General features: G+C 35.6%; 1 protein-coding gene across 1 annotated transcript in view; it reads right to left on the reverse strand.

Annotated features, from left to right (window-relative positions):
- The window catches only part of CD36 (CD36 molecule), a 106,745-nt gene extending 96,044 nt beyond the window's left edge, over positions 1-10,701 (reverse strand). Inside the window, exons 1-2 of the mRNA XM_060196333.1 lie at positions 10,590-10,701; positions 9,926-10,007 (exon numbers count right to left, since the gene is read on the reverse strand). The gene's annotated coding sequence lies outside the window, so the exon portion shown is untranslated. The remainder of the gene's footprint in view (positions 1-9,925; positions 10,008-10,589) is intronic.
- Positions 10,702-12,863: the final 2,162 nt, after the last annotated feature.

Raw genomic sequence — 12,863 nt, forward strand, 5'->3', positions numbered from 1 at the left:
TGCCACCTCCTGGCCCCTTTCTTCCCTTTTAAAATTTGCATTATATTTTACTTAATAAGATGGAGAGAAATTGAGAGAAGGGGAGACAGAGGAAGAGAGAAATGCAGACACAGATTTGCTTCACTTCTGGTGAAGCATCCCCCACTGCAGGTGGTGAGTAGGGAGCTGGGTCCTTGAGCATGGTAATGTGTGCACTCAGCTGAGTGTAGGTGCACCACCACCTGCTCTCTACCCACTCTGGATTTTCAAGTGAGACAAAATGAGAGATACAACTAGACAATAGCCTGATACCTCACTCAAGTGTCTTGTAGTCTGTCTAGGTACAGATAACAGACATAATAAATAGAGCAAAATAACAAACTGACACCTGCACCCAGGTTAAGGAAAATGGCTGCAAGTTACAGAATAGTGTTAAAGTGTAGTTGTTGTTGTATGTAGTATCTTGAGAATTACAGGGGAAAACATTTAGTAGAAATGATAGGAGGAGGATACAGAGAATAAAAGACATCCCCCACCCCCACCCCAATCCAAAAGAGAACACAGAAATATAGCCAGTAAGGTAGGTATTGGCTAGAATATAGGATTTAAAAACACAAATTCTTGAGTTCAGTCATGGCATCTCATATACTACAGTGATAATTTGGTATGTTTTTTCTCTCTCTTTCATTAGTAAATTTTTAAAAAGAAAAAAAAATATTTAGAGAAAATGCAAATAATTTGTTAAAACTTTGGCACAATGTATGAATTTTGGGAAAACAAGAAAAAATAACAAACTGGAAAGATGTCAATTCAAATGATGTTATGAGACTGTCATGTGTAATATACCAGACTGAGGTTTATAACTTAGTTCCATTAAAGTTCATTCTCCCAGGAATTTATCTTGAAAGCGATACAGAACTTTTCAAATATTTTAACGAAAATACTGTGTGATAACAGTTGAATTTAGGAATATGATTCTTGTGTAACATGGAAGATACATATTAGTTTAAAGGGAATGGCAGAAAAAAGCTTTTTGTTATAATCTAGACTAACAAGTATATAGTATGAGTAAAAGTAGTAGCTAGGGGTGGAAAGTTGAAATGCATTTTCAGAAATACTCTTTTGAGATGGGAAGATATTTAGAAGGAAGCATGAGTAATTAAATTTTGGTGGATAAGTAGAGAGTGCCACGAGGAAATTAAGAATGAGTAATAAATTTCAGGTTCAAGTATCAAGATGAAAGTAAATGGAAAGGAAATAATTGTCCTATATTTGGGAGTAAGACAGTGTTGGTTCTATCTGGCATTTTCACTATCAAGTTGTAAATTCTGAGGCCAGTTTCCTATGAGACTGACGCACTGCCTCCTGTGCTAAGGAGGCTATCTGAGGACACTTTCTTAATCTCTTTGAGTCTATATACTCATTTTTAAAACAAGACCAATATCACCCAATTAAAAATTATGAGACTTAAACAATAGTTAAAGTTCACAACCCTTATGTGCAATACACATGTTCACATACATATTACCTAGGTAGTATCTAACCTGCTAGGAGGTATTTTTATTGTATCTATATTACAAATGAGGAAAAAGATCTTGAGAGAGAGTTAATAACTTAATGGAGCTCATATTTCTGATAAGGGGTAGAATCAAGTTTCAAACCTATTCAGTCTGTCTGCAGAGAAAGTACCTCAATGAACCATTTACAATGTCTGTCATTACTTACAACACATATTGGATAAGTATTATCTCAATGCCTTGCAAACACAAGTTACATTATAATTAAATATTGTAATAATTCATTAACTATTTAAAAATATTTGCAGAATACATGTTGTACATACATTCTACTGAAGAATAGAATAGACTAAAAAATAGCAAGAGACATACCCACCTTGAGTAGTTCACAATTTAATTTTGAACATAAATGTACAGTAAAAAGTCATGTGCTGATAGAGTTTAGACACTATCAACTCAAGATGTGAAATAACCATCCACAACAAAAATATAAAAAGCAAGCACATAAATGATTCTAAAATTGATGGAAGATATTGGTGCCATGATATGTAAAAGCATCTCTTTAAGATATATATTATACTGGTGTATTGCACTAAAGTAAAAGATTCTGGGGTGGTGGGAAAAGGTTCAGATCCTGGAACCTAATGGCAGTTGTATTGCTATGTGGAGAACTGGAAAATGTTATGCACATACAAACTATTGTATTTTACTGTTGGCTATAAACCATTAATCCCCCAGTAAATAAATTAAAAGCAAAAAGACAAACATTATAGCTGAAGCCATACAAATAGGTGAGATCACTGTGGAATTTTGCAGGAGGAAAACCTAACAAAACTGCAGTAACAGATACTGAGGAATTCAATGTCCAACTAAGTCCTCACTTAACTTTTTGACTATCACCTGTAAAAATTAATGGATCCTGCTTTGAGATTATTATAACAACTTTTCCTTCTTGTAATATTTTAAGCTTTACTGTAAACAAATGTAAACACAAGGAGAGCAGTTGAAAGTAGACTTCCAGTCAAATTTCAGAAAAAAAGAAAAAGCAAGCTTCATACTTGTTGCTTTGGCATGGTAAATAATTACCAAGTCGCTTTCTTTTCACGAAAGTCCATTCAGAGTTCTTCAATTGCTTTTATTTATCCTACAAGATTTCAGCCTCAGAAATGCTGTTACTATAAGAAGTTCTGAATGCAAGATTTAGAAAAAAAAAACAAAATGGCTCTTTCATAATAATTCTTCTTCTTCTAGCGTTTGCCTTTCATAATAATAATAATAAGAAGAAGAAGAAGAAGAATGTTAATAGGCTAGAGAAGCTTATGAGCATAAATTACAGTAAGTTCTTCTTTGTTTCCTACTGTTAAGATTTACTTTTTCCTTTGCCTATTTCTCCCATTTCTGACTTCATATGTTAAAAGATTTTATTGAACTATTATGGTGGGAACATAGCTAAAGATGCAATGCAAAAAGTCTAAAAGACAATGAAACTTGCAAGAGTCAGTGAGGCCACAGAAGAACACTGACTAAGAATTTAAGGAAAAGCAGTGGACCAGTTATAACCACATAACGACTGCCACCTCTCCAGATTCATAGGAGGTCTTGAAACTTTACACCAGGCTCAACCTGACGCTGTTGACTGGCTACGGAAGAAGGGCAAACGCTAGAAGAAGAAGAAGAACCATAACTTTGAGCCCCCACTCTCCACCTACAGGGAGGATGCTTCATAAGCAGTTAAACAGATCTGCAGGTGTCTTTCTCTCCCCCTCTCTACCTCCCCTCTCCTCTCAGTTTCTCTCTATCTAATCAAAACAAAATAAAAAGAAGGAAAATAGCCACAACAGAGAAACAAAAAGAGGAATAAACAGGCAAAAAATGAAAGGAGGAAAGAAACGAAGGAAAAGAAAGAGAGAGAGAGAGAGAGAGAGAAAGAAGAAAAAAGAAAGAAAGAAAAGCTGATGATGACTAGATCTTTCTCACCAGATAACTACTACCTCCAACCCTAGTGGGAAATGGCGGAGGAAGGGTTACGTTATTAGAATAGTAAAGGATGACTAGTACGCAGTTGATGGGGTCAGTCAACAATATTTATACACCTTTCTCACATTTGGGAGCTACTTTTTTCCCTGATCCATCTTCCTTGCCCTTTTTCTAACCATGGCATCATCTTGGGTCCACCTACATATCAGATGTCAGGCTCAGAAAAAAAAAAAAAAAAAAAGACTAGTATAGTCGTAGGTTCTTTGGAATATAACTAAAATAGGCCTACTAACTATCTACAAAATGAAGACCCCCCCCCAAATCTTCATGTGCAACATTCCAACCTTTAGGCTCATGACTAGTCAACAATTTATTTGTTTGTATATGTTAACTCTTTTTTCAGCCACCTGGTTCCAGATGCTAACATGATGCCAACCAGGTTCCTCTGGGCAGAGGACCCCACCAATGTGTCCTAGTTCCCTGCTTCCTCAGAGCCCCCACCCCACTAGGGAAAGAGAGAGACAGGCTAGGAGTATGGATTGACCTGTCAAGGCCCATGTTCAGCCAGGAAACTATTACAGAAGCCAGACCTTCCACCTTCTGCACCTCATAATGTCCCTTGGTCCATGCTCCCAGAGGGATAAAGAATAGGAAAGCTATCAGGGGAGGGGATGGGATACTGAGTTCTGCTGGTGGAAATTGTGTGGAGTTATACCGTTCTTATCCTATGATTTTTATCAGTGTTTCCATTTTTTTTTTTTTTTTTTACCAGAGCAGTGTTCAGCTCTGGCTTATGTTGGTGCGGGGGATTGAACCTGGGACTTTGGAGCCTCACGCATGACAGTCTTTTTGCATAACCATTATGCTATCTACCCTCCACCCTAGTGTTTCCATTTTATAAATAATTTCTGACAAATTGTGGTTTTACTTAGAGTTCAAAGTAGAAAAATCATGGTGTCATACCTAGAGGCAAAGCTTGAAAATCTCATCAAAAGATCATTGGGATTGATTGACAAAGCCAAAAGTTTTCGCGCTGGCTTATCCCTATTTTGGTAAATAAGATAAAGGCTCCTAAGAGACTGTACATAGAAGCAAATAACAATCTAAGATTAGCATGAAGATTTGAAAAAAAAAAAAAAAGGACAGAATTCAAGGGTAGTCAGTAAAATGAATGAGCTTTATTGAGATATTCAGGGAGAAATTGTCAGTGTACTTCAGGCTGTAAATCTAGAATAATATTATTCATGGACTATTTTCCTATTAGATTCCATCATTTTTGAATGACTGTTCTGTTCTATATTATAAGTAAATTTAAAAAATACTTAAAAAGAAACCCATATAGACTGGGAAGAGTGGCGGTCATGCTACTAGTGTAACACTTCATAAAACTATTTCTCTAAGGATTTCTCACGCTAAATTTGTACAGATTTATGCCTATTTTATGACAAATATTTACATTGATTTAAGTTTTTAAAAAAGGAGTGTTAAGCAGTAAAAAAGGAAGAAATTGGTTTTTTTTCAATTGCTTAAATTATTAACTTTTTTTTCCTTTTACCTCCAGGGCTATCGCCAAGGCTTGGAGCCACACTACAAATCCACTGCTCCTGGAAGCCTTTTTTTAAAAAAAAATTTCCATTTTATTTGATTACTGAGAGAAACTGAGAGAGGGAGAAAGAAAGATAGATATATGCAGACCTGCTTCACTGCTTAAGCGTCCCCCCTACAGGTGGGAAGTGGAAACTGGAACCTAGGTCCTTGCACACAGAAATGTGTGCACTCAACCTGGTGAGTCACTGCTCGCCCACCCACCCACCGTTTTTTTCTTTTTCTTGCTTTCAGCCAGAGTTACAGTGGAAGGTGAACACCTGGGCTTAGCAAAGAATTTAACACCATAGTTTTAAAGCCTTGTATAAAAATCTACCTATTAAGTACTTACTATATGCCTATTATTAGGCATTGAGCACCACTGACATTAAGATCAGTTACACAGAAGCCCTGCCTTCATGGAGTGTATAGCCCAGTGCAAACAACAAAGGCATGCATCAAAGACATGAAAAGGTATATAAACAATGCCTCATTCTCATACACCTATATTTCTTATCACAAGTCCTGTCCTCCTGAATTGCAATTGCCTTTCCAAGTATCTAAATGTAGCAAGAATCTCTTAAAATGATTGCTGTAGGGGGTCCGGCGGTAGCGCAGTGGGTTCAGCGCACATGGCGCAAAGCGCAAGGACCGGAGGAAGGATCTCGGTTGGAGCCCCAGGATCCCCACCTGCAGGGGACCTGTTTCACAGGTGGTGAAGCAGGTCTGCAGGTGTCTTTCTTTCTTCTCTTCCCCTCTCTGTCTTCCCCTCCTCTTTCCCTGTTTGAGTCCCAGGCTCCCCACCTGCAGGGGAATCACTTCACAGGAGGTGAAGCAGGTCTGCAGATGTCTTTCTTTCTCTTCCTCTCTCTGTCTTCCCCTCCTCTTTCCATTTCTCTCTGTCCTATACAACAACAATGACACCAATAACAGTAACAATAATAACCACAACAATGATAAAACAACAAGGGCAACAAACAAAACAACAAAGGGAAAAAAAAAAGTCTCCAGGAGCCGTGGATTCGTGGTGCAGGCACCAAGCCGCGGCAATAACCCTGGAGGCAAATATATATATATATATGTTGCTGTTCATTGAAGCTAGAGGTATCTATAGAAACTAGAAGTGATTACCTGAAGACACCAAGCTGAACTTTAGAATGATGTTTGTTCCCATTTCCAAACAAAAACAGATCAACAAGAAATAAATTCAGGAAGGCATCAAGCCTGAGGTATGAAGTATAAAGAACATTAAGTTATTTTATTGGAGGGCTTTCCAAGTGCTGTGTATGCTATCCAATATGTTAAGAGTAAATCATGCTGGGGGAGTTGGGCAGTAGCGCAGCTGTTTAAGTACGGGTGGCGCAAGGACAGGCTTAAGGATTCAGGTTTGAGTCCCCGGCTCCACACCTACAGGGGAGTCGCTTCTCAGGCGGTGAAGCAGGTATCTGTATTTCTCTCCCCCTTTCTGTCTTCCCCTCCCCTTTCCATTTCTCTCTGTCCTGTCCAACAACAGTATCAATAACAACAACAATAATAATAAAAACAGGGAATATATATATATATATAAATTGGCAAGGGGAAGCCATTCATCCAAGACCTTGAATTCATTTTAGACACATTTACAAAACAAGATAAAATAAGATAAAAAAAAAAAGTAAATCATGCCTTGGAAAAGCAATGGTAAAAAACTAAAAGCTGTAAAAAAAAAAAAAAAAAAAAAGGAATCTATCCAGCATCTCTCCCCCTTCTAGGGTTTTTCTTATTTAGCCTACTTTCTTTAGGAGGCTGACAATTCATTAAAGGTGTGTAGTAGTCAGAAAAGTGTCCTCAAAATTCAACTTGTCTTCATCATCCACTAAATAACAGTTAAAAGACAAAAAAGGTTTCATTTAATATCCACAACATTTAGAACCACTAGCTCTAAAAACATCGAAATATCCAACACTCATTCAAAGTGGGATTTTGCTATCTCAAAGTTCTAACTTTTTTAAAAAAATTTTTTAGAGAGAGAATGAAAGAGACCACAACAATAAGCTTCCTTCATTGTGTGAGGGCTGGGCTCAAACCTGGGTTGTGCATATGGCAAAGCAGCACATTATCCAAGTGAGCTATTTCCTTGGCCATTAAGGTTCTATTTTTAGAGGAGTACTTTCTGAAAAAGATGCATTAACTAAAAGTGTATGTTTGTAATATAAACATTTTGTGTTTAAGATCTATACACTGTATTAAATAAACCTTTTATCACTGTGTTACTTAGAAGATATAAGACACCTTACAATGACATTTATTACATTTAATGTAATGCTTCAAACAGAGCAATAATAATGTTGCAGAATAGTATAAAATGAATATCTAAAGGACATGTCATTAGGCTCTATTTTTGATTTTTAAAGTTATGACACAATTATTTTTTGTTATTACTTCTTAAAATTTAAAGCAACCTAAGACTCACATTTGGAACACTTAAGACGAACAAAAACTGTAATTAAGAGAAGCAAGCTAGCATTTTCTTTTTCATTGTCTATATTCCACTTTTAAAGTTCACGGTCACTGAAGGACAAATACCTCTTTATTTGAACATACTGTGCAGTCCTTGGTGAATACAGCCAAGTTGTCTGCTATGTCCCCTCCTTGATGTCTGCCAATTGTCTGTCATTTCCTTCTGAGATGCTAGTGTTTGTGTGGCTAAGGCCTCTGAGCATATTTCAAAACATCTTAAACTATTTAACAATGGTCCACCAAACATCAATTTAAAAGCTGTTATTTTATCTGCACAGCTATCTTTGTCAGAAGACAAAAAACAAAATTCACCTACCCTTTCTCCAGAACAAAAAAAGGATAAGAAGCTCACTGTAAAACTAATAGAATGTAGATTGCTCTTTGTAAAGTAAAATTTTCTAGGGACTTAGCCATTTTCTATACTTTGACATGTAACATACATAACAGTAAAACTAATTAGTTACTATTTTTTTTCAATTCTATGTGTACTTATACTAGCTTTAGCCTATTTCCTTTTCCTAATGAACAATTCATTGTGATTGAGTCACATTGTACTAGACATTAGTTAGAATTCCAGTAACCTGATAAGGAATTCCTCTAGTTCCTTGCCACTCCTCATTCCACATCTCTTCTTATAGACTGTGTTAACAGGCTTTACAACTCTTTACAACTTTAATCCATAAAGCAGTCTGAAATATAAATAACTAATAAAAATTATTTCCTTTTTCAGGTTTTATGAAATCATATTAATTTTCAATGTTCTGATTTATTTTTAAATAATTTAGGTGTGTGGAGATTTTTGTTTGTTTGTTTTTAATGAATACTAAGAGCAATTGGTTAAATTGTTTAATCAGTAGTCTTAATTAGCAATTATTCCAAAAGCAAAACTATCTATAATCATATTATGTATTTCTTTGGTCTAAAAAAACATACTCCTTCATTTAATTGATCCATTTTGCAGTTTTATGTGATTACTACCACTGATCAGTTAAAACTTTAAAGTGTGTGTGTGTGTGTGTGTGTGTGTGTGTAGAACCTTAGCCAATTGCCAGAGCCAGAAATTAGACATGTCCCTTAGTGGAAAGAAAATAACCACAGTCATTCACGATACAGAAGATCAGAAGAGGTCAGGTAGGAACACATATATATGATATTCCTAGTTAGGACAGTGTCAGGTGTGTGTCCCCATCCCAAGCTTCAAAGAGTATTTATTTGTAAAACTTATACACTACATAACATTGTTCAGACAAAACAACAAATGGTTATATAAAGATCAAAATACATTTTTTGACCTCCCGCACTCAAAATACATGTCTAAGGAAGAAAACATCAGGGTAACATGTTGAAAACTGTCATTATCATTATATCATAATGTCAGGTACATTATTTTGATGCCATAAGATACTGAGTTTATTCCAGTTATCCCATGCACAGTCTCCAGACCCTTAGGACAGCAGTCAGACATTCAGGTGCAGGGGTGACTGCTATGGCAATACAACCCTCTTCTGCCTGTGGACAGGAATCTCAGAGAAAAACTAAACTTGCCTTACAGCAGGATTTTGTAATGGAGAAACAGAGCCTGAAATACAGGTATCATGGTTTATTAGCCAAAAGAATGTACCTTGTAGACAAAATATTTTGTAGTTGTAGATGCAAAGATAACAATCAGTAGGACTTTGAATAATAAGTATCAGGAAGTCTGAATTAGAAAAGGTCTACAATGTGTGTGTATTTGTGTGTTTGCAAAGAAGCTTATATTTTTTCCCAGGTGAAAATTGTTTTATTATCCTCAGGTGTTTTCTTTCTTAAACTCTTAGAACAGTTAATTGCAAAGTTGTCATTGTCCTTTACAAAGGGATCCAATTTCAAATAATTAGTGTTTATGTTGTACATCATTTAAAATTTTTTTTCTCCTCTTGTCAGGATTACAGAGTCTCATATATAGCACCACAAATCCCACCTTTATTATTTAGTTAGGTATACCTGAGAACAAGACAGGTTGCCTGTTTCTCTCTATTTGATCCAGATTCCACGTGAATTCAAAATTCTCTCACAGGAAGTGAACAAGGAAGACTTGTTTCTAAGTATCAGCCTAAATGCACTCCCCAGGTTCAGCAGAGTTCCATGCAACCATGCTCCAAGAATAAAAGGAATTGTAGCATATAGCAAAAATAGTCAAAGGAAATTTTTTAATATCAGAAACAAATGTGTTTCTAAATAAATATGTTCTTAGTTTTCCTTTCTATAAGAATAACTATTTTATCGTTTTTGTAATTTTTTTGTCTTATATCATCAGATTATGAAACACAGCATACAAGTATATGCTATGTACTATCTCCCTAGCCACAATTAAGATGTCTGATTCTCACAGTTCATATAATCTTTATAATCACTAATGATTCATAAGTTTATGTTAAAAATTACTGTTTTCATCTTTTCTTCTAGTACAACCTGTAAAAATAAATTGAATTAAATCATTCCTTATGTACTTGTCCGCTTTGTCAACACTCCAAAAATGTTTTAAGTTTCATGATTAAAGGTCATATAAATTCTAGTCTTATATTTTTCCAATTTAGAAAAGAAACATCAAATTACAATGTCCTTTTCAAAAGAGTAGTTCTATATTTTTTAAAAGCATAGTGTTTAAGAACAGAAACAGAAACTGGAAAAAATGAGAAATCAGTTTAGGTTAGGATGTGCCAGATCAATTCAAGAGAATTGAAGCAAATAAGCATTTAATCTAAACTCAGACTTTTTGAAATAATCAGAAGTTTGTTTTTAGATACTTTGAAAATTTCAAAGAATTAATTTCAGGACCAGAGGTAAACTTGAAGCGTTAGAGGATGTTTCTTCATCCTTTGAGCTGAAAGCTTATATGCGTCTTAAAAGCACTTAACAAACTAAATTGCTATACCAAATAATACTCGTCTTCTTAAAGAACTAAAACAAGATTTATACCAATTTATTAGATTATAGCCATAGATTACATAAATATTTAGAGCCACACCTCTAAATATAAATAATTCTGCTCACCAACTTCTAGAGAAACTTGCTTGGCCAGATGAAGGGTTCTAAAAACTGGCTTTAGAGAGACTGTTGTAGCAGGAGACGCAGAAAATAAACACATGACTTTCACAGCACAGCAGCTGAGAACGCAGAGATGAGGCAAAGGGTCCTGACCATTCATCTGTCTTTAAGTTTATCAGGGCGTCTGAAAGCCATTGACATCCTGAGGCTTCCAGCACTTCAGACACATGCCTAACACAAGATAAATATAGATCCCTGACACCTGAGCCAAGGTTCACTTGAAAAATCAGACTCATTTTTGCTTTGGTTGAGGAAAATAAAACCCTTAATCCTTTTCTTGTTAAAACCTTTTATACCTATTAACAAACAGTTGCTGTGCTTATGAAACATGGGAATTCAACTAATTAATCATTAATAAACAATCTGCTTCACTCCATGTTTACTATTTGGTGTAATAGTATAGAGACAGGTTCAAATTCTCCTTTACTAGTTAAATATAAGGTAACTATTACATTATTCACTCAACAAACTTTTTTAGTGCTTTTTGTAGGTGAGTCTTTAATATTTGACTTAATCTGATAAGCATTCTAGTATTTTTACTTCTATATGATTTGATCTCTATTCATATTCTTCAATTTATGACTCAAAAAGTGCCATGCACTTTCAGGGTGGTTGGTTTAAGTTAGCCTTTTGATATAATTGCATAATGTAGTAGATTTAAACTGAAGTTTGATTCATACTACTGTATGAATAAGGTATGAATAAGGCTTCATCTCCCAGTGAGTACAGTTGACAATTAAAGTTATAACTCAAATATAATTTAATATTTCTGATAGTAAATCACTTTCATTAACTCATACTTTAAGAATCTAATTGAGGGGGAGTCGGGCAGTAGTGCAGCGGGTTAAGCGCAGGTGGCGCTAAGCACAAGGACCAGTGGAAGGATTCCTTTCGAGCCCCCCGGCTCCCTACCTGCAGGGGAGTCACTTCACAGGCGGTGAAGCAGGTCTGCAGGTGTCTGTCTTTCTCTCCCCCTCTCTGTCTTCCACTCCTCTCTCCATTTCTCTCTGTCCTATCCAACAACGACATCAATGATAACTATAACATTAAAAAAAAACAAGGGCAACAAAAAGAATAAATAAATAAAAATAATTAAAAATTAAAAAAATAAAATTAAATTTAAAAAAAAGAATCTAATTGAGGGAGTCGGGCTGTAGCACAGCGGGTTAAGAGCAGGTGGCGCAAAGCACAAGGACCGGCATAAGGATCCCGGTTCGAACCCCGGCTCCCCACCTGCAGGGGAGTCGCTTCACAGGCGGTGAAGCAGGTCTGCAGGTGTCTATCTTTCTCTCCTCCTCTCTGTCTTCCCCTCCTCTCTCCATTTCTCTCTGTCCTATCCAACAACAACAACAACAATAATAACTACAACAATAAAACAACAAGGGCAACAAAAGGGAATAAATAAATTAAATATTAAAAAAAAGAAAAAAAAAGATTACTTTAAAAAAAAAGAATCTAATTGAAATGCTGGACAGTAGCACACCTGGCTGAAGGCACACATTACAATACATAAGGACCTGTGTCCAAGTCCCCATCGCCACCTGTAGAGGGGAAACTTTATTAGTGGTAAGGTAATACTGCAGGTCTTTCTTTCTCTCTCAGTTTCTCTCTGTGCTATCAGGTAAATTTATTTTAAAAGATCAAAGCTTGTATAGGGTAGTAATTTAACTACTTTATTTAAAAATATTTGTATTTATTTATTTTTGGATAGCGGACAGAGAAATTGAAGGAAAAGGAAGTTAGAGAGAAAGGGAGAGAGAGGGAGACTATTCTCATGCTCTTTTAGGATTTTGATAAGTGAAATAATTCCAGTTACTATTTCACAGAATGTCATTAGAGAAAAATAATGGATTTGGGAATTAGTACTTTCTAAATGAAATTAATGATACTCATAGTACCGTCCCAGATATATTAATAATTATTTTTTTCAAATTAAAAGTAGTGTTATGTTTATTTTAGCACCAATTCTCCTGTACTGAATGCCATTTGCATACTTGATACTTTGCTAGGTAGATATACTCTCATTTCCTAACCCCAAAATATCATTTCAAACCAAGCTTCTATTTCAGATTCCATTTTCAGAAGAAAGGAAGTGAACTAGAAAACAATAAATGATGACATTGGCTACCTAGCATCTTCATTTTATGAGAATCTAACCCATGTTATTCTGACCAAAAGCATTCTTTCTCATACTACAATATGGTTACACCCCTACTACCT

This window comes from Erinaceus europaeus, chromosome 8 (genome assembly GCF_950295315.1).
Source record: "Erinaceus europaeus chromosome 8, mEriEur2.1, whole genome shotgun sequence".
In the NCBI taxonomy this organism is placed as follows: Eukaryota; Metazoa; Chordata; class Mammalia; order Eulipotyphla; family Erinaceidae; genus Erinaceus; species Erinaceus europaeus.